The following is a 21,384-nucleotide window of genomic DNA, read 5'->3' on the forward strand; positions in this document are numbered from 1 at the left end:
TGGATAAGGTTACCATTGACAGTGTGTGTATTTTTCCCCACCATTATTTTTATGTTCCCTGCCACTGTAGGGAGATACGATACTTCTATGATACACTCTTGACGTACGTTTGGTTCTCATTCTATATAGAATAGAATATAAAAGGTGACTGAGCACCAATGCATATTTTGGACTTGTGATTATATTTAAGATATGCTAACTACTCTTTTTTAATAGATGATGATCCTGAGTGAAGTTGTTGTAATCAACTTATTATGTATGTGTTACACTCCTAGTCTCTCCAAGCGGCCGGTCACATCAAAATGCTTTATATTGACTAGTAAACATGTCTGTGCATTGTAATGGAAGAAAAAGAATTCTCATGTCTTTAGCTGGCTAGCTTAATAAACATTGCTCGGGACCAATAATACCATCTTCAAATTGGGCCGGCAATCCATCTATGTGACTCCTGAGGCCACATAGGGATCCCAATAGTCGTGCACGTCAGCATCCGATCAGCTTGTGTGGTTGCGTACCCTGTCAGTCAGGGAGCAATACATCTCACCCTGTGAGCATTCACGCAAATGGACTGTCAAAATTCTATAATTTTTGCTAGAAGGTCAATATAACCGTAATAGAAGACACCATGCACTTCGTAATATTTTTTGCTACAACTATCATCAACATAAAAAAAGTCTACAGACTAAGGCATAGCCTAATGGTGGAAAAGGGCTGATGCCTTCCCACACATCCAGATTCAAAACATGGTACTTGCAATTTAGGTTCTAATTAAGGTTGCCACCACAGCCTCAACCTTCCAGAGATTGAAGGAGGCAAACATCGCTGAGGCCTCCGCCGACAACTAGTGCTGTCGAGCTTGATCCTGTGTCATTTTGCTCATTGGTTGTGTTGGGGTAGGCTGCGCCTCGGTGGATAGTTTTTGATTGATTCTGCCCCATCACAAGCTACCTTTGGATCGATTGATTCCTTCCCGACGGAAGGCACTTAGCCATTTATCCATCCAACTGCATGTTTGCTTGCCCACAGTGATAGTCTGGACACTCCCAATGCTGTACTTTGTACGTACAACACCCCCTGCACCCTTATCAACGGCTCTGGCGCATCTGATCATGCATCGAAGCCCCGACTTGTCAATTTGTCATTGAGGGGTAAGTGGGGCTCGAGATGAGGACATGAAATGCGCATACAATAAGTGTAGTGATTGAGGAGGAGGGGGCGGAGGGTTCTTACCTCGTTGGTGGACGGGAGAAGAACTGAAACTGAAACCGATCAGGAAGTTGTGTACGACGGCGAGGCGACAAAGAAGAGGTCAACATCTTGTGATGGGCACTTCTTGCTATGCGTAACCGATTAATGGAGACACAATCATTGGCTACAATCATGGTAACCGATGGGACAATTCGTGAACTCAGATCGTGTTGCATGGGCAGGGCTGTCCGTGACGACGCAAGTCTTGGAGGTGAGGACGCATGGGTGACGGATGTATCTCATGCGACTCTATGATCGTGAATTCCACAGGGAGTGATGGGGCTCGTGAGATGACAATCCGGCTTTGGTAGCGTCTGCTCGAGATCGTGCAGGGAAGGAGCTTTTGGGATAGGGGAAACTCGAATCTGAGAGAGGAAAGGAGACATGTCGGCCCTACTGGTTTTGTCCTGGTTTATGTAGCTGACTTTTTTTTAGCATGGCGTGCCCGTGCGGAGGCTGGTCTGTTGTTTTCTTTTGATCTGATGGTGATTAGAACGCGTAGGTCACGCACGCTGAACTTATCCTATTCGATGACTGATTCTCAAGCCACATATAGACCCGTGGTGAGTTCCAACAGTTCCACGGCTTATAGGGGAAGAACAATTCCTTGATTTTTTTTTCTGTTACGGACGAACATATTACCAGAAATACCATGTGAAAAAATTATGAGACATTAAAAGTATGTTTCCTTGTTTGGCAATGACGTACGCGAGGCCAGCTGGTTTGGGCCTGAGAGTTTATTAGGCCGCTTCTGTGTTTGGATCCTTGCGACACAGTTTTTTTCTTCTAAATATTAAATCGCAGCCGTCAATCTTTATGTTAACACAAAAAATCACCAGATACAAAAGGGTGATGGATGAAGAACTATGAAATATTCCGTCCTTTATTATTAGGTATAGATAGGATAAATTGATTCTTAGCAATATTTTATGTACGCACCCACAATTTTGTAAAGCAACAGAAGTTAAAACTTAGTGTTACAATCCAAATAAAATCAGGCCATACAAAATTTACACATGTATATATCAAAAACCAACTAATATATTTGGTTCCCACATACCCACTCCAATTTTTTAAAGAGATCCATAAGTTTAAGATCGATAGATAAATCTATCAACCTCATGTAATCGGAGTACCTAAATCCCTTTGAATTGTTAAAATATGTTGTAATCAGGGTTTCTTGATTTTCCTTGTGCTAAAATCCAAAGCCTCAGCACAACAAGGGCTATTCTCATATGTGAAGGAAAGCATACAACATGTACAAACAGATAATTTTCATACTATCTGCCCACCAGCCCTACTTCACCGCCACGCCGGAGATCATCAACATAACCTATACTTAAGTACATGCATCTAATTATATAACACACACAGTTCCATGCTTAGAACCAAGGCCGCTGCACACTAGTAGTAGATAGCAATTCAGCAACCATACCATGGGCATTTCAAAATCTCTCATCCTTGGTATCCTTGGATGCCTCTCCTTCCGCAGTTCGGTCCGCGTGAGCTCAGTGGTGACTTTTCAATGGGGGCACTCCACGAGAGCCGGATGGTGCAGTACGGCCGTGTGTACAAGGACACCACTGAGAAGGCACACCGATTCAAAGTGTTCAAGGCTAGTATTGGGTTCATCGAGTCATTTAACGCCGAGAACCACAAGTTTTATTTGGGCATCAATCTTTTTACTGACCTCACCAACAAGGAGTTCAAGTCAACAACGGCTAACAAGGGGTACAAAACAAGCTTGGAGAGGGTTCCTACCGGATTCATGTATGAGAACGTAAGTTTCGATGCACTTCCGACAATAGTAGACTGGAGACCAAAGGTGCAGTCACTCCCATCAAGGATCAGGGCCAATGTGGTAAATATATTTATGATGATGATGTATTGCATATATCATTTATTGAATGTATCCTTATAGTAGCTACCAAAAACTTAACCATATGTAGGTTGTTGTTGGGCGTTTTCTGCCGTGCTGCTACAAAGGGTATCGTTAAGCTCAAAACAGGCAAGCTTATCTCACTCTCAGAGCAAGAGTTGGTAGATTGTGATGTCCATGGTGAAGACCAGGGTTGCGAAGGCGGGCTCATGGATGATGCATTTAAGTTCATAATCAAGAATGGTGGTCTCACCACCGAGTCCAACTATCCATATACCGCAACATATGATAAGTGCAAGAATGGAACCAATGGTGTTGCAACCATGAAAAGTTATGAGGATGTTCCAGCCAACAATGAAGGTGCCCTCATTCAAGCTGTCGCAAGCCAACCTGTCTCAGTAGCCGTAGAGGGAGGAGATATGACTTTCCAATTTTACAAAGGCAGAGTGATGACAGGCTCATGTGGCACAGACCTGGATCATGGTATTGCCGCTATTGGTTATGGAAAGACCAACGATTACACAAAATATTGGTTGTTGAAGAATTCATGAGGAACAACATGGGGCGAGAACAGATATTTAAGAACAGAGAAGGATATTCCCGACAAGAGAGGCATGTGTGGCTTGCGATGGAGCCTTCTTACCCCACTGCACAGAAGAGCGTCCTCTAGCACATATGTTCGCATGCACACGATCAATTAATTGCATGCATCTACTTTAATTATTTATACTTTGTATATGTATATAAATTGTGTACAAGCATATGTATTGTATCGTACTTTATATTCCATGAATATGATTTAAATTATGCAAGATACATAAAGATTGATGAAGAATTTGTATTAGCTATATCCTTCGGATATTTGTCACATGTAGTGTTTTGTAAGTGAATTGTGCTGTCTCTTCTGCCTTCAAGTTTGTATATTGAACTCTTTGAGTACCTTTTATTTTCTCAGCAACCTTGGAGCCATATAGACAATAAGTGAAAAGGGTATAGTTGATTCGTAAATAAATGTCAAAGATCAAGGTTGGAACAAAATGATTTTTAGATAGTGAATTAGGACTGACCCTTAACTCCTCTAATCCCAACCACAACGCTAGTTGCCCGCCCTAACGGATAGTAAAATTTAGATTAACAATATATTTAACCTATTGCTTCTTTTTTTTGGATGCTCAAAAGGTGTTCAGGTAGAATGTCTCTTTTCTGTCATAGTTCTCACTGCTAAAAAAATACACAACTAATCATGCATGCATGGGTACATGATTAATCAACATTCTCTTGTTAATTAAGATTTTATGTGCATTATGATTTTACTTAATTTTGCCGATATACAATTAGGAAGTGGGCGTTAACTGTGATTAATGATCACGTGCATGATGGATTAATTATTTACTTTGACTAATCTACATTTAGGAAGTGGGTCTTAATTATGATTTTTTTATTACTAGTTAAAATATTTCGATTAGGATCCTTAAGCAGAATGGTAGAGCATTTCAACGCAACAACAATCACACTAGCTTTCTGCTAGTAAGGGAAGCGTTATCCACGCATATGGATGTGACCATTGTTTCGTTTCACAATTTTCTATCGAAACAAAGTGAACCACATAGAAAGACACAATAATTCAGCGGCACACATCAATCATGCACAAGGAAAAGACTAATCAAGTTTTGTCAGTTCTTTTCAGATAGTGGCTCAAAATTTAAGTGGTTCCAAATAAAATTTCATACACATTGACACATTCCTTGCACATAAAATAAACCCATAATATCACCACCCATTAATTACTGAAATGTATATCTTACTCAATACTCTAATGTGACCATCTGGACATGGATACATGCTCGTAACTGTACACATGTCTAGTAAAAACCATCACATCCATATCATATCAGTAAGCTACAGAAAATTATCAGGCTCCAAGTTTATCAATATATATATCACCTATTCCAGTGAATGAGCTTAAACATGTCTCATCTCATCAAATTTTCAAGAGCAAGTGCCACAGGCAATGTATCAACCCCGGAGTTACTTCCATCTTCCATATTGTTTTTATTTTGCACCTCGTGTAAGGCGAGAGGGCCTTCCGATCTATTGATATGGTCCATCAAACTGACTGCCTCGTGTTGTGTGTTGTGGATTATTACTATCTACTACCTCCGTCTAGGTGAATTAGTCATTCGCGTAGTTTTAGGTCATCGATTTGAGAAATTAAATATGTGTTATATGTCATGAAAAGTATATCACAAGATTTTTGCATGGATGTAGTTTCTAAATATATATTTTTTGTCACATATAATACGTATTTAGATAGTTAAATCGTCGACCTAGAACTACGCAAATGACTTATTCACCGAGATGGAGGTAGTAGTTATATTTGAATTTGTTAGTTGTGACTTGCGAATTGATTTAGATTATGATATGGTAAGAGTGGTGAAGTTAATCTTGGCGTCATGTGTTTTATGCAAGGCATGAGAAGGAAATCTGTCTTACTCTCTGAATCTCAGATACTACTTCCATAGCTACTTCTCTTTTATGCTAAATCTCGATTTCTTTGATATTTTGTAAAACTCAACTGCAATAAATTACACTTTAACAAGTTAAAATTTATAGAATTTGAAGTGTACAACCTCAGGAAATGTTACTCTTAAGCTCCCAGGTGTAGATTGAGATGGAGTTGAGGGTGGTTCGATGTTGATCTAAAGGCTTAGAAAAAGAGGACTACAGAAAAAATATAGCAAAATAAGGAAGGAATAGTCAGCAATATTCAATGTTGTCTTATTTTTTTCACCTTGCATTCTAACTTATGAAATCTTAGTCGGATGCCAAAGTAGCACTCTCCGGTTTCAAACTACGACCCATGTGTATTTTGACTGCATAAATTCATGTTTTCTCCAATAACTGTAATCATTGGCTTCATATTGGAAATCACTTTTTTGTGATTACTGGTAATCTTGCACGCACAATATGCTCATCCAGAGTAGGATGTGAGGTGGTCCACATATGCATTATGTGGGATTCATGCGTAAAGTGACACAAAAGAGGAAATACACCAACTTCAAAACTGAAGGCACTCCACTCTTAGGTGATCATACTCCAATTATTACTGGGAAATACTCCCTCCATTCCCTTATACAAGGCCACAAACTCATATTACAGGTACCAAAATAAAATTTAATGACTCATTTGCAAGTCAACTTTTCTTTTTGTTAACTGGGATCATTAATACACCACAAGCATGCAGCGAATGAATGGAAAGGAAGTGACTGAGTGTCATTATGACTACATGCATGTAAGTATTAAAAAGTTGCTAGTACAAGGAAACATCATTAATTTTTGCCTCGATTACTGTTGGTGGCCTTGTATTGATGCAAAATGTATTTTTGATAGTGGCCTTGTATAAGGGAAAGGAGGGAGTAATGTTATGCTACCTCCGTCTGGGTTTACTAATCCCCTTCGTATTTCAGGTCATATTTGACCATAACTTTAACTAATAAAATATAAGCTATATGTAGCAAAAATAACATCATTAGAAACTACATTCAAATACAAATTCAAAAATAAAAATTTGGTGACATGCATTCATATTTTGCTAGTCAAATAAGTTGTCAAAGTTTGCCAAAATACGATGGGGACTAGTAAACCCGGATGGAGGTAGTAATTTTATCCTTTTGCAGATGGTAATGACTAACTTTTCATCAAAGAGAACCGAAAATCTCACAACATACCACGTGAATCTTTCAACGTACCAAGGTCTTCTATCTTGCCGACACTTTCGTTGTCGATGAGCTCACTTCGTGCTTCCTCCCCTTTATTGACATCACACATTGCTTATGATTTAAAGCATATTTATTAAAACCTAATTTCAAATTATAAACCAATTCAATCTTTGATGCAACTGTCGTATTTCATTATTTAACAAACCAATTTTATTTTTTTGCTTTTGCAATTATATCTTCAATTACTATATTTGCTAGAAATGGGGCGTTGTGAGCTCCCCGAATTGTTTTGTGCGATTGTCCCTTCTTGGCAGTTGGCCATTGCTCGTCTCTCCAACGCCGGTCTCATCTGCATATGTGTGTGTCTGTGTGTTCGCTTTGGCTCTCAGGCTGCCCGTTGCCATTTATCTTGCCCTGTCCCACCTGTCCGTGTGCGTCCTTTATATGTTTCTTGCATACCAAATGTTTCTAGGCCTACAAGTCTGAAGGGATGAGGGGATAAGTGTTGGTCACGTTGGTTGCATGTAACACTTGGCGCTTTGCACAATATGTGTGCTATGTGAAGTGTTACATACCATCACTCAGCCTTGAGTTGCAACGCTGGACTACCCGGCCACCTACAACCCACATTAAGCAGGGGACCTCGCGCAAAACATGTCCACTAGACATATGTGATGGGTAGTGAGACATGATCTACGAAGTTGTGAGAGTAAAAAAACCATCTACGTGGCTTGGAAGTATATCCGGCGGTATTAATATTTATTCCTGGACTTGACATACTAGGGGAACCAAAGCATTTTTTTAACTCAAGATTAAATTACTTATCATTAGTTAATTAACTAATCATAGTTCTCTTAACATTTGATGATCTGACAGGTTAAGTTTTCTTAATCAACTTGCCGTTTCCGTGGTACACTCGTCTTTGCAAGCGGTTACATTTAATCACTTTTCACCGGAAGGCTACAAGAATTTTTATCGATGTTTTTTGTACGCACTCATAGTTTTGTAAATCAACAGAAGCTAAGACTTAGTGTTACGCTTAAAATTTAGGGTGTAAGAAAATTATATGTATTTTTGGTTCCTGGGTACTCATGCCAACACGTTTGGAGAGCTCCATAGGAATATGATCGATAGAAAAGCCTGTCAGCATCACCATGCAATCACATTGAACTAAGTCCGTATGAAGTATCAAAATATGTCGTAATCATGGTTACTTGATTTTTCTTGTGCTAACATCCAAAGTTCCGGCACAACATGTTTATTATTTTCATATGCTAAGGAAAGCATACGCCATACGCACACATATTTATTTTATACTATCCGCCTACCAGATGTACTTCACCGCTACGTTGGAGACCATCTCAATTCCCCATATTCAAATGTATACATCCATGCAACTATATAAGACACCCAGTACCATTCACAAAACTAAACCAGAGCACACACTGCACACTAGTAGTAGCAAGCAATTCATCAAACATAACATGGCCATCCCAAAAGCTTTGATCCTTGGCATGCTCGGATGCGTTTGCTTCTGCAGTTCGGTCCTAGCAGCTCGTGAGCTCAGCGATGACTTGTCGATGGTGGCAAGGCACGAGAGCTGGATGGTGCAGTACGGCCGTGTGTACAAGGACGATGCTGAGAAGGCGCAACGATTCGGGGTGTTCAAGGCCAATGTCGGGTTCATCGAGTCGTTTAATGCCAAGAACCTCAAGTTCTATTTGGGCGTCAATCAGTTCGCCGACCTAACGAACGAGGAGTTCAAGGCAACGAAGGCTATCAAGGGGTACAAACCGAGCATGGAGAGGATTCCTACTAGATTCAGGTATGAGAATGTAAGTTTCGATGCACTTCCGGCAACCGTAGACTGGAGAACGAAAGGGGCAGTCACCCCCATCAAGGATTAGGGCCCATGTGGTAAGTATTTTTAGGATAATAATGTATTGCATATATGTTTGAATTTTTTAATGAGAATGTTCTCTTATAGTATCTGCATAAATGTAAATATTTGCAGGTTGTTGTTGGGCTTTTTCTGCTGTCGCTGCTACAGAGGGCGTCGTTAAGCTCAAAACCGGCAAGCTTATCTCGTTGTCTGAGCAAGAACTAGTGGATTGTGATGTCCATGGTGAAGACCAAGGTTGCGAAGGTGGGCTTATGGATGATGCCCTCAAGTTCATAATCAAGAATGGCGGTCTCACAACCGAGTCCAACTACCCATATACCGCGGCAGATGACAAGTGCAAGAGTGGAACCAACGGTGCCGCAACTATCAAAAGCTATGAGGATGTTACAGCCAACAACGAGGGAGCTCTCATGGAAGCCGTCGCAAGTCAACCCGTCTCGGTGGCTGTAGATGGGGGAGATATGACTTTCCAATTTTACAAAGGTGGAGTGATGACAGGATCATGTGGCACAGACCTGGACCATGGTATTGCGGCTATTGGTTATGGCAAGACCAGCGATGGCACAAAGTATTGGTTGCTGAAGAATTCATGGGGAACAACATGGGGTGAGAACGGATATTTAAGAATGGAGAAGGACATTCCTGACAAGAAAGGCATGTGTGGCCTTGCGATGGAGCCTTCTTACCCCACTGCATAGAATGAGCGTCATATGCAACATATCATGTGTCTACTTTAAATACGTAGAATTTGTAAGTGTATCTAAAGTATAGTTTGTACTTTATATTTCGTGAATACAATGCAAATTATGACACATATGTTAAGACTGATGAAGAAGTTGTGTTAGCTATATCATTCGGAGATTTGGTACCCGTTGTGTTTTGTAAGCGAACTGTGTTGTCTCTTGTTCCGTAATATTTGTAGAATGAACTCTTTGAGTAGTATTTATTTTCACGATAATCTTAGAACCATAAAAATGTGAAAATGGTGGAGTTGATTTGCAAATAAATGTTGCAGCCTGAGAATGGAACAAAATCTTTTTTTATGTCTCGAGGAATTGAAATAGGATGGACTTTTCCCTCCACCAATTCCTGTCGTCATGGTCCCTCAACGCTTGACAACAACCTCCTCTCCCCAACTGCAACACCAACCTTAATTTTACTCTGGATAATCCACAATTAGAAAGTGGACCTTAATTTAGTAATCAAAATATTACGATTAGCATCGTGGGGGTCCATACCTCAATATGGTAGAGCACATAAATGGAGAAAAAATAAGCTAGCTTTCTGCTAGTAATGAACAGGTAGGCTAACAACTCCTTCCCACATGGAAGAGATGGTCCACATATATGGATGTGACTATTGTTTCGTTTTGCACTTTCTAATCTATAAAACAACTTCACCACATAATAAGGAAAAACTGATTTGGTCCCAAGGTAATCATCTATAGAAAACAACTTCAATCAAAGGGCTCACCTCACCTGCAAAACCGTCGGAATGGGTTTGATTTATTAACCACGACAGTATAGTGCTCAATGAGAAGATGAAATGTAGAGATGGATGAGATGGTCAGTGAGCTTTAATTTTTCATCTAGTTTCACTGTAGGTTTCATTTTATTTAGTTTTTGTTAGTACTTTGATGAGTGTTATGCATCTTTTTCATTAGTTATTCTGTAGTTTCATTGTGGTTTTTTATGGGATTTTTATTTCTGTGTCCCTGGTTCGTTAGTTGTACTCATTCATCCCCACTCTGTTAACTTTTTCTCACTTTTCCCCACTCCCTTGCCCGAAACCCTCAGAACAGGTTACAACGGATGTTGCTGTCGGGTCAATCCCTTTGACCGTTAACTCTGAACAGTGGGGCCGTGTAGGGCCGAGTCCACCTTTGTCCGTTTACACGTATACCGTACAGTGGTATTCATGTACGTGGGCGCATGCAACTGACCGCGGTCGTGGGGTAGGACGTGTCCATGGGACATGCCCGATACGTCCCATCATATAAAGAGGGGGAACCACCTCGCGGTGCATCGCCCCTACCATTTCCCCCAGGGTTTTCTCCCAAATCCACTCCCTACCGAATCGTCTTTCTCTCCCCCACTGACGTCGTGTCGCTCTCCTCCACTGCCTCCACCGCATCGTCTCGCTCTCCCCCACCGCATCCTATTCCTCACCTTCATCGCCTCCATCTGACCGATGACTGAAGCTCGTGGCGATGCCGGCGCAGTGGACGAAGATGTTGTGAAGCTGCAGGGTGCGGTGACCGCGGATGTTGGCGGCGTCCACGGTGGTGCGTGGAAAGTCGCAACCGCTGCAGATGTGGAGAAGGAGGTGGCGGGCTCCGCCTCAACGCCGCCGGAGCAGAAGGTGATGGCGTCGAGCGGCTCAGTCGGCGAGGAGCGGGAGGTATTTGCACTGGGTCACTTGCTTGTTAGTTGCAATATTTAAGATATATGATTTGCTTGTAGAGTTAGTTGCATTGGTTAGATTGTGATTCATACGGTAGTATAGATGGTTAGAGTAGTTGGTTTGACGGATGGGCCGGGGTTTTCTGTATTGGGGGGATGGGGGTTTTTGTACTAGGGTTTGTTGGATAAATTCATTGGAAAAATGCTAAATAGATATGTATGAGAGATAGGGATCTCTATTCTTCGATGCTACATAGATGTATGCATATTAGATTTGTTTTTAATGCTCACATATTGGGTTTTTTAATCGTACAGACATGTATGCTCATTAGATTGGGTCCCTATTAGATATTTTTTGAATGCTACTCGGATTGGGGTTTTGAATGTCATATGCCCAAATGGAATCCATTGATTAAGAAGTTATTTGATTCATGGGTTCCTTGATTCATTAGTATATAAATTTTTCCACAATATGTAGTTATATTAGCTCTGTTGTTCAATGTGTGTGCATGACAATGGAAATGCAAATAGGATCATAGTATATTGGGGGTATATTAGCCCTATGATCAATGTGTCATGTGTGTCGGATTTCGGGTTCCGGCAGACCCTTGAGGTTCGAACACTGGGGTGCGCGCGGAGATCTTTCCCCTACCGATCTATGTCTGATCCTCTCATGCGAACTAAGATGAAAATGATGAACAACACAAGAGACACGAGGTTTATACTGGTTCGGGCCACCGTTGTGGTGTAATACCCTACTCCAGTGTGTGGTGTGGTGGATTGCCTCTGGGGCTGATGATGAACAGTACAAGGGAAGAACAGCCTCGCGAGAGGTGTTCTTGAGCTGGTGCGATGAACTGCTAAGGTGAGTTCCGTCGCCTCTTTCTCTCTCTCTCTCTCTCCTAGGGTTCTCCCAGGTCTCTCCCCCTTCTCTCCTTCCTGCCCCTCTACTTTGTGGAGGCTAGCTCTATTTATAGAGGCCCTAGGCCTCTCCTCGAATGATTGAGCGGGAAGGGCGCCAACAATTGGCCATTTTGAAGGGGAACATCTAGTACAAGTTATCCTGACCAAAGGTGGTCTTCGGCTACCAAAAGCACTGGTGATGACGCCGTCTTGGACTCCACAGTGACCTCCGTCCGGCCGTCCGGCTCGTCTTGGTCTCGTTGCACCGGAATGGCAACCTTTGCCTGATACCTTGGCTTGTGCTTGCTCCCTTTGCACCAAAGGGGAAACAAGGACCCTGCGCAGGCTGGCGCCCGCCTGGCGCCTGCCTGGCCTTGATCGTCATGGCTTGCGTCATGGGATCCTCGCAAGGTACCCTTGCATTGATATTTCTGCCTCCTCGTGAGCCTGCCTGATGAGGCCGCTCTGAGGAAGCTTCCCGTCGTCCGCCCCGTGAGGCTTGGCCCCTCGCAAGGGTCTTGAGCTTGGGCTGATGAAGATGGGCCGTGCTGGGCCCCTGCTTGAGCCACCCCGCAGGCAGGCAAGTCTGGGGACCCCCATTCCCGGAACGCCAACAGTAGCCCCTGGGCCCAAGGCGCGCCCGGGCTTGGCCTAGCAGGAAAGCGAAAGGGTAAGCGCGAAGCGCCGCGGGCCCTAACAGCCTACGGCCTTGGGCGCCGCGTGGCGATTGATTGGACGTGGGTGACCGCGCTTCCCCACGACGTCTAGGCGACCGCACAACTTGATAAGTCCCTGCATGCAGAGAAACCAGTCATGATTACCTGCGATCGTGGTGCTCGGCGGTTGGCCTTCTCCGGCTATAAGTACGAGGGTGGGCGACCCCCTTCGGCCCGTCCCTTCTTGATGCTCCTTTCCTTCTTCTCGATTACTCGCCGCTCCCATGGCTCCAAAGAGATTCTCGGCCGTGGAGAAAGGAAAGGCCCCTCAAGCTAGGCCTGACTCCCCCCCGGCCAAGCGCGGCCGAGGCCGCCCTTGCAAGTATACCATGGTCCCCGTGGTGGCCTCCAGCGGCCATGGAGGCGGTTCCCGGCGCGGTGGTGAGCGCCCGGTTGCCGACGGGGGGCACACCGTGGGTGCGCGCCCCCCTAGACCACGCTTCCGCTCTGCGGAGGTGCTGCCGGAGTTCGTCGTGCGGTTGGCGGACCCATCCAGCACCCGGCTCCAGCTCCCACGCTTCTTCGTAGATGAACTGCGGGCCAGCGCTCGGTGCGGCTTCTGGCTCCAGGCAGACGGCTGCTGCAGCAGGGCCTCCTGGGCTTCGCTGGAGGTCTCCGTCTTTGGGAACGGGGCCCTGACGCGCGGCTGGCAAACATTTACGTGAGGGTGACCCTGTACTTCAAGTTCGATGGCGACGCCACCCTCTACATGAGGGTGTTTGGGGAAGATGGTCGCCGTGCTGGGTGCTGCCCTGAAGATGACGACCGCGGCCGCCTGCCCAGCCCCGACACTGACCAGGATGAAGATGGCGATTGGCGTACAGGCGGCGGTGCTCGGGGTTCACCAAGTTTCAGCGACTCTCCCTCAGGCAGCAGCTCCTCCAGCGGTGGCCGTGACCAGCCCCCGTGCCGTCGCGCCCGCCTGGGTGAAGGCAGCGGGTCCACGAGCCGTCGCGCCCTGGTGAAGCGGGAGGAGGCGTCCGCCTGAACCCCAGGAGCAGCTCGAGCTTTTGCCGTTGGTTGGTGTTGGACAGGTCGTGTCCATTTTGTTTCCTTCCTTTCCTGCGTAAGAAGAAGGTAGTACAGGGCCCCATGGGGGCATGTTAGAACTGTTGCTGTCAAGTGTCGCGTTGCTTTTGCCATTTTTGCGCTATGTTTCCGTGCTGCGTGTCCATGTGCGGGAGTCATTTGAGCTTGGTGGAGCTTGACGCGGCCCTCGCCTCCGGAGGCCGAGGCATCACCGTGCGCTTCATGCCCTGCAAGGATTAGTTAGAGGGGTAGCTTACAGTCTTGGTTGTGGGGGTGATCAACCTAGGTCCTGCGCTCGTGTCGCGATGCCCGTGGGGCACGGACTAGGAGGGGTGCTCCCGCAGAGGACTCAGACAGGAAAGCTCCAGACGATCGGGGAAGGAAACACTCGCGAGGGCTCCCACGACTCCCTGGCGAGACTTGTGCGAGAGAAAATGAGGCAAGCGAGCAGGAAAGACAAAGAGTCACAAGCCAGGAACGTCAGCAACTCCAATAAAATTTCAAACGGGAATAAACAAGCCAACTGCAGAAAGCAAATGGGACAGCCGCGTCCGGCACCTATTCTAGTCTTCGACGTCTTCTCACCAGCGCGGAGCTAAGTGCTGCCACTGGGCGTGGGCGGGAGCCCCCCAGGCCCGAGGCGGCGCTCTAGAGACTCCGGGGCGTGTACAGCCCCACTCATTATTACGTGAGAATGTCATGGGCGGCGAGCTTCACAGGCGTTTGCCTTCTTCACAGGCACCGGGCCTTTTCCAAAACTTGATAGCTTCACAGGCACCGGGCCTTTCCCCAAACGCGATAGCTTCACAGGCATTGGCCTTCTTCACAGGCACCGGGCCTTTTCCAAAACGCAGTGGCTTCACAGGCATTCGCCTTCTTCACAGGCACAGGGCCTTTTCCAAAACGCAGCGGCTTCACAGGCATTCGCCTTCTTCACAGGCACCGGGCCTTTTCCAAAACACAGCGGCTTCACAGGCATTCGCCTTCTTCACAGGCACCGGGCCTTTTCCAAAACGCAACGGCTTCACATGCATTCGCCTTCTTCACAGGCACCGGGCCTTTCCCAGGCGCTAGGCCTCGCTCAGGGGTAGAATGTTCCATGCGTTCTGGATGGGTACTCCCTCCAGAGTCTCCAAGCGCGCGGAGCCAGGCCTGGAAACATGAACAACCTTGAATGGGCCCTCCCACATGGGAGAGAGCTTGTGCAGCCCTGCCCTGGAGAGAACCCTTTTGAGCACAAGATCCCCTACCTCAAGGGTCCTGGGGCGGATGTTGCGGCTGTGGTATCGTCGTAGTGCCTGTTGATACCTTGCCGCTCGTAGTGCGGCTTCCCGACGGCGTTCCTCCCCCAGCACGAGGTCCGTCCCCCGCATGGCATCCCGCTGAGCCTCGTCGAATGCCAGGACCCGTGCGGAGTGACATCTGAGCTCGTGAGGGAGGACAGCCTCCGCTCCGTAGACGAGGAAGAATGGGGTCTCGCCGGTCGGCTTGGTCGCTGTCGTGCGGATTGACCATAGCACGGACTGGAGCTCATCGTGCCAGCCCCTGCCACAGGCCTCTAGCTTCTTCTTGAAGGTCCTGGCCTTGAGGCCCCTCAGGACCTCCGCGTTGGCTCGTCCAGCCTGGCCATTGCTCCGGGGGTGTGCTACCGAAGCGTAGCATATCTGCGTTCCAAGGTTAGCACAATATGCTTTGAAGAGATTACTGGTGAATTGCGAACCGTTGTCAGTGATGACGCGGTTAGGCACCCCAAACCGGCTCACGAGGCCCTTGATGAACTTGACTGCCGAGCCTGCCGGGATTGTGTGGACAGCTTCCACCTCGGCCCACTTGGTGAACTTGTCCACAGCGACGTAGAGGTAGCGATAGCCCCCTGGCGCCCGAGGGAACGGGCCCAGAATGTCCAACCCCCAAACTGCGAACGGCCATGAGAGGGGTATGGTCTGCAGACCCCCCGCAGGCTGGTGGATCTGTTTAGCGTGAAACTGGCAGGCCTCGCAAGCCTTCACCAGCTCAATGGCGTCGTTGAGTGCAGTGGGCCAGTAGAACCCGCTGCGGAACGCCTTGCCGACGAGGGTTTGTGACGACGAGTGGTGCCCGCAGTCTCCGCTGTGTATGTCCGCCAGCAGTTCCTTTCCTTGCTCCCTGGAAATGCAACGTAGTGACACCTCATTTGGCCGCTTCCTGTAGAGCTCGTCATCCTAGATGCAATAAGCCGTGGCCTGCCGTGCCACACGCTCCGCCTCCTCCTCGTTCTCCGGCAGAATCCCTTGCATCAGGTAGTCCTTGAGCTCTGGGATCCAACATCCCTCCCGAGGCTCCAACGCCAGGAGCAGGCGTGCCCCTGAGGCCGGGCCGCAGACCGGAGCTCCTGAGGTAGGCGGCTGAGGAGGCTCCTCCCTTGGTTGCATCGTGCCCAACAGCGACGGCACCGCCGAGGGCTTGAAGAGCCGCTCCTCGAAGACGCTAAGTTCCTGCAGCAGCCGCCTAGACGCCCTCTTGGCAATGTCGTCAGCCTCCTGATTGGTGCCGCGAGGCACATGCTGCAGCTCCAGCCCCAGAACTGTTTCTCCATCCTGCGGACTTCAGCGAGGTAAGCTTCCATGTGCTCGTCCTTCGGCTCGTATGTCTTGTTGGAGAAGTTGACGAGGAGCTATGAATCGCCCTTGATGGTGAGGCGCTTTACCCCTAAGGCGATCGCGGCTTTCAAGCCTGCTATCAAGCCTTCATACTCTGCTATGTTGTTGGAGACCTTCTCTCCATGCTGGAAGCAGAGTTGCACGGCATAATAGAGTTTGTCCTGGGTAGGAGACACAAGCACTGCGCCAGCTCCTGCATCGTGTCGGGAGAATGCTCCATCGAAGTACATGACCCAGCCGTCCAGTGCTTCACTTCCCGGGGAAAGTGATCGGTCTTCGCCTGCCTCGAGACCCGGCGCTTCTGCCCATTCTACCACGAAATCTGCAAGTGCGGCTCCCTTGATAACTCTGGTCGTGCTCAATTCTAGCTGAAATGCCTGTAGCTCAATGTTCCATTCAGCGACCCTTCCAGCTGAGTTGGGGCTCCTGAGCACTCTTTCCAAGGGGTATGCTGAGACGACCTTGATGGGATGTCCTTGGAAGTAGTGGTGCAGCTTGCGCGAGGCCACTAGTAGCGCAGGAGGAGCTTTTGAGGCATGGGGTACCGCGCCCTCGCATCCCGTAGCACCGTGCTGACGAAATATACGGGGTGCTCGACGAGGTTGAGGGTGATGGCACTGCTTGCGTCCTCCAGAGGTCGAGGCGTCTCTTGAGACGATGGAGCTTCCAGTGCTTGGTCGCTTGAAGGGGCCTCTCCTGCTCCGGGTGCATTCTCCTACTGCGGCTGTTCCTTCCCGGCTGCGGTTACGGCCTTCGCGAGGCCCTCCTAGCTCTGCTTTGCTTCAGTTCGGACGGTCGATGCGGCCTTGGCACAACGCTCCTCCCTGACCGCCACTAGGGCTGCGTTGGCGGAGTAGGGGGTGGCCGCAAGGTAGAGCACCAGGGGCTCCCGAGGACGCGGAGCTACCATCACTGGCGGACTAGTAAGGTACCTCTTGAGGTCTTGGAATGCCTTGTCGGCCTCTTCAGTCCATTCGAAGGGCCCCCTTTTTCTTCATTAGCTTGAAGAAGGGCAGGGCTCGTTCCCCCAGCTTGGAGATTAAGCGCCCCAACGCAGTCACACGCCCGGTGAGCTTCTGCATTTCTTTGAGGGTCCTCGGCGGGCTCATATCTTCGACTGCCATGACCTTCTCCGGGTTCGCCTCGATGCCCCTGTGGGATACGAGGAAACCCAGGAGCTTGCCCGAGGGGACTCCAAATATGCACTTCTCCGGGTTGAGCCGTAGGTCCACTTCATTGAGGCTGGCAAAGGTTTCTCCAGGTCCTGTATCAGGGTTCTTGCCTCACGAGACTTCACCACAATGTCATCGACGTAAGCTCCAGCGTTCCTCCCGAGCTGCCAGCCTAAGGCGATGTGCATCAGCTGCTGAAAGGTCGCGCCCGCGTTGCGCAGCCCAAACGGCATGCACGTATAGCAGTACACTCCACACGGGGTCAGGAAAGCCGTCTTCTCCATGTCTTCTACCGCCATCTTGATCTGGTGATAGCCCGAGAAGGCATCCAGGAAGCACAATAGGTCACACTCTGCGGTGGAGTCGACTATCTGGTCGATGCGGGGGAGCGGAAATGGATCCTGCGGGCAGGCCTTGTTGAGGTTGGTGAAGTCGACGCACATGCGCTCTTCCCCCCCTTCTTTGGCACGACAACAGGATTAGCCAGCCAATCGGGGTAGCGGACCTCGCGGATAACCCCTGCCGCCTCTAGCTTCCGGGTCTCTTGAACGATGAAAGCCTGTTTCTCAGTAGACTGCCGCCTTGCCTTCTGCTTCACGGGGCGTACATTGGGGCACACGTTGAGGTGATGCTCTATTACTTCCCTTGGGACCCCCGCTAACTGATCTGGTTCCCACGCGAACACCTTCTTGTTCGCACGCAGGAACCTGATCAGGGCCTTCTCCTGCTCGGGCTCGAGGTTGGCCCCTATGGTGAAGGTGGCGCCAGTGGACCCGTCCTCGTCGACTGGTACCTGCTTGGTTTCCGCCTTGTATTGGGTGAACAACTACTTTTTTTAGCCGGCGCAGCCCCCTTGGGCTCAAGGGCGCCGGTGCCAGTGGGCTGCGCCACTGCGGCCGCCCTGAAAACAAGCCGGAGCATCTGCAACGCCTCCCTTGTGTCTTCTGACACGGTGAGGACGCCGCTGCTCCCGGGCATCTTCATGAGGTTGTATGCCGGGTGAGTTGCTGCCATAAACCGAGCCAAGGCCGGATAGCCGAGGATGGCGTTGTAGGGGAGGACGATGGGGGCGATGTCGAAGTCGATCAGCTCCGTGCGGAAGTTGTCGCAGGTGCCAAAGGTCACTGGGAGGCGGATCTGTCCCAAGGAGGCGGTGGAACCGGCTTCGACACCCGAGAAAGGCCTGCTGGGTTGGAGCCGCTCCAGCGGCACATGGAGTAGGCTGAAGGCCTCCACCGAGAGCACGTTGAGGCCGGCACCACCGTCGATGAGGGTCCTGGTGACGGCCACCTGGCAGATGGTGGGGGTGCAGAGCATCGGGAGCGCGCCCGAACCAATGGGGTTGAAGGGGTGGTCCTCCGAGTCGAAGGTTAGATCGGCTTCGGGCGCCACCCAGCCCGGGGGGGGGCTTCTTGGCGCTTGAAGGCGGTGCTGATCCGGCGGGCGAACGACTTGACATGATGACTCGAGGGTGGTGCCTGGGAGCCACCCAGGAGAGCTGCGATGACGGGCGGCACTGGCGCAGCGAAACGGGCAAGGAAGAGGTCGCGCAGCTCCTCCCAGGAGGTGACAGAGGCCGTCGGCAGGTGGAGGAGCCACGCGCGCGGGATGCCGGTGAGGGCCATGGGTAACCAGTTGGCCATCACCCGATCGTCGCCCCCGGCTCCGAGGACGGCCTCCTCGTACGCCAGCAGGAAAATCATCGGGTCCATCGCGCCGTCGTAGCGCGGCGGCATCTCGGGCCTAAACCTGCGTGGCCACTACACTTGCCGCAAGGCGGGGGCCAAGGCCCGGAGCCCCCTTGCCCCAGTGTCCGCATCCATTGCTGGAGCGGGGAGCGCGTTGTCCGCCATGAGGGCGGGATGTGATGTCGGGGGAGAGCGGGTCGTCAGGAGGGAGGACTCCGGTGCACCCCTACCTGGCGCGCGAAATGTCGGATTTCGGGTTCCGGCAGACCCTTGAGGTTCGAACACTGGGGTGCGCGCGAAGATCTTTCCCCTACCGATCTACATCTGATCCTCTCGTGCGAACTAAGATGAAAATGATGAACAACACAAGAGACACGAGGTTTATACTAGTTCGGGCCACCGTTGTGGTGTAATACCCTACTCCAGTGTGTGGTGTGGTTGATTGCCTCTGGGGCTGATGATGAACAGTACAAGGGAAGAACAGCCTCACGAGAGGTGTTCTTGAGCTGGTGCGATGAACTTCTAGGGTGAGTTTTGTCGCCTCTTTCTCTCTCTCTCTCTCTCTCTCTCTCTCTCTCCTAGGGTTCTCCCAGGTCTCTCCCCCTTCTCTCCTTCCCGCCCCTCTACTTTGTGGAGGCTAGCTCTATTTATAGAGGCCCTGGGCCTCTCCCCGAATGATTGAGCGGGAAGGGCGCCAACAATTGGCCATTTTGAAGAGGAACATCTAGTACAAGTTATCCTGACCAAAGGTGGTCTTCGGCTGCCAAAAGCACTGGTGATGACGCCGTCTTGGGCTCCACGGTGACCTCCGTTCGGCCGTCCGGCTGGTCTTGGTCTCGTTGCACCGGAATGGCAACCTTTGCCTGATACCTTGGCCTGTGCTTGCTCCCTTTGCACCAAAGGGGAAACAAGGACCCTGCGTAGGCCGGCGCCCGCCTGGCGCCCGCCTGGCCTTGATCGTCATGGCTTGCGTCATGGGATCCTCGCGAGGTACCCTTGCATTGATCTCTCCACCTCCTCGCGAGCCTGCCTGATGAGGCCGCTCTGAGGAAGCTTCCCGTCGTCCGCCCCGCGAGGCTTGGCCCCTCGCGAGGGTCTTGAGCTTGGGCTGATGAAGATGGGTCGCGCTGGGCCCCTGCTTGAGCCACGCCGCAGGCAGGCAAGTCTGGGGACCCCCGTTCCTGGAATGCCGACAATGTGTGCATATCTAAATTTTCAATTGGCTTCTGTATTTACTGTGATGGATGTAATTGCATATTTAGGAGGATGATGGTTGGGGAAAAAAGTGGAAGCTTGCCTAGTACAACCCGTACGATCCAGAGTTTAGTGACGACTCAGAATATGAGGTAAGCCTACTTGAAATTTAGATTGTTCATTTAGTTCATTTGACATGGTGTACATGAATCTATAATGTATTAATGTAATTCATTCATGTGTGCAGTATGATTCTGGAGATGATGTGTACAAGGGTAACACCGTGTCCTTCACATCAAAGGAGGTGGAGAAGATCAAGGCTAAGGGAGTTTCTTCCTTCTACAACCGCAAGATCAAGATGTGGCACTGCCCCTATTGCACCACCAAGCCAAAGCCAAAGGATGGTCGCTTCGATCACCTTCTGTCTCATGTCGAAGATGTAGAGATTCGCGCCGAGGACTACATGATCTGGGGCAACATGTTGCCCTCACGAAGGCCCTGACTCCGGCGTGATGTGATGATGTGATGCTGTGATGAACTAAATCTTTATCTTTATCTTTTGGGTTACTTTTGGTAAACTGAATCTGGTTGTTTATGGTGTGTTGAACTAAATCTATGGTGATGCTAGTAATCTATTATGCTATCTATATTTGTCTGTCCTTAAATTTGCCTGTGGTGTGTGGTTAGTTCTGTTTAGATGTTGTGAACTATAAGTTTAGGTGCCGCAATGATCGAGATGCTGCTTTTTCTCACCAGTTTAGGTGATACAATAATCACAACTTGGCAAACTATCTATGTTAGGTGCTACAATTATCTGATGTTTTGAACAGACATTCGACACGGCAGTATAAATTTAAGAAAATGCAAAAAAAACCTTGGCAAACTATCTATG

General features: G+C 48.8%; 2 pseudogenes; both read left to right on the forward strand.

The window, feature by feature from the left end:
- The first annotated feature begins 2,773 nt into the window (after positions 1-2,773).
- On the forward strand, positions 2,774-3,828 carry LOC123129742 (senescence-specific cysteine protease SAG39-like; annotated as a pseudogene).
- Positions 3,829-8,286: 4,458 nt separating this feature from the next.
- On the forward strand, positions 8,287-9,447 carry LOC123131140 (senescence-specific cysteine protease SAG39-like; annotated as a pseudogene).
- Positions 9,448-21,384: the final 11,937 nt, after the last annotated feature.

This window comes from Triticum aestivum, chromosome 6A (genome assembly GCF_018294505.1).
Source record: "Triticum aestivum cultivar Chinese Spring chromosome 6A, IWGSC CS RefSeq v2.1, whole genome shotgun sequence".
Taxonomy (NCBI): Eukaryota; Viridiplantae; Streptophyta; class Magnoliopsida; order Poales; family Poaceae; genus Triticum; species Triticum aestivum.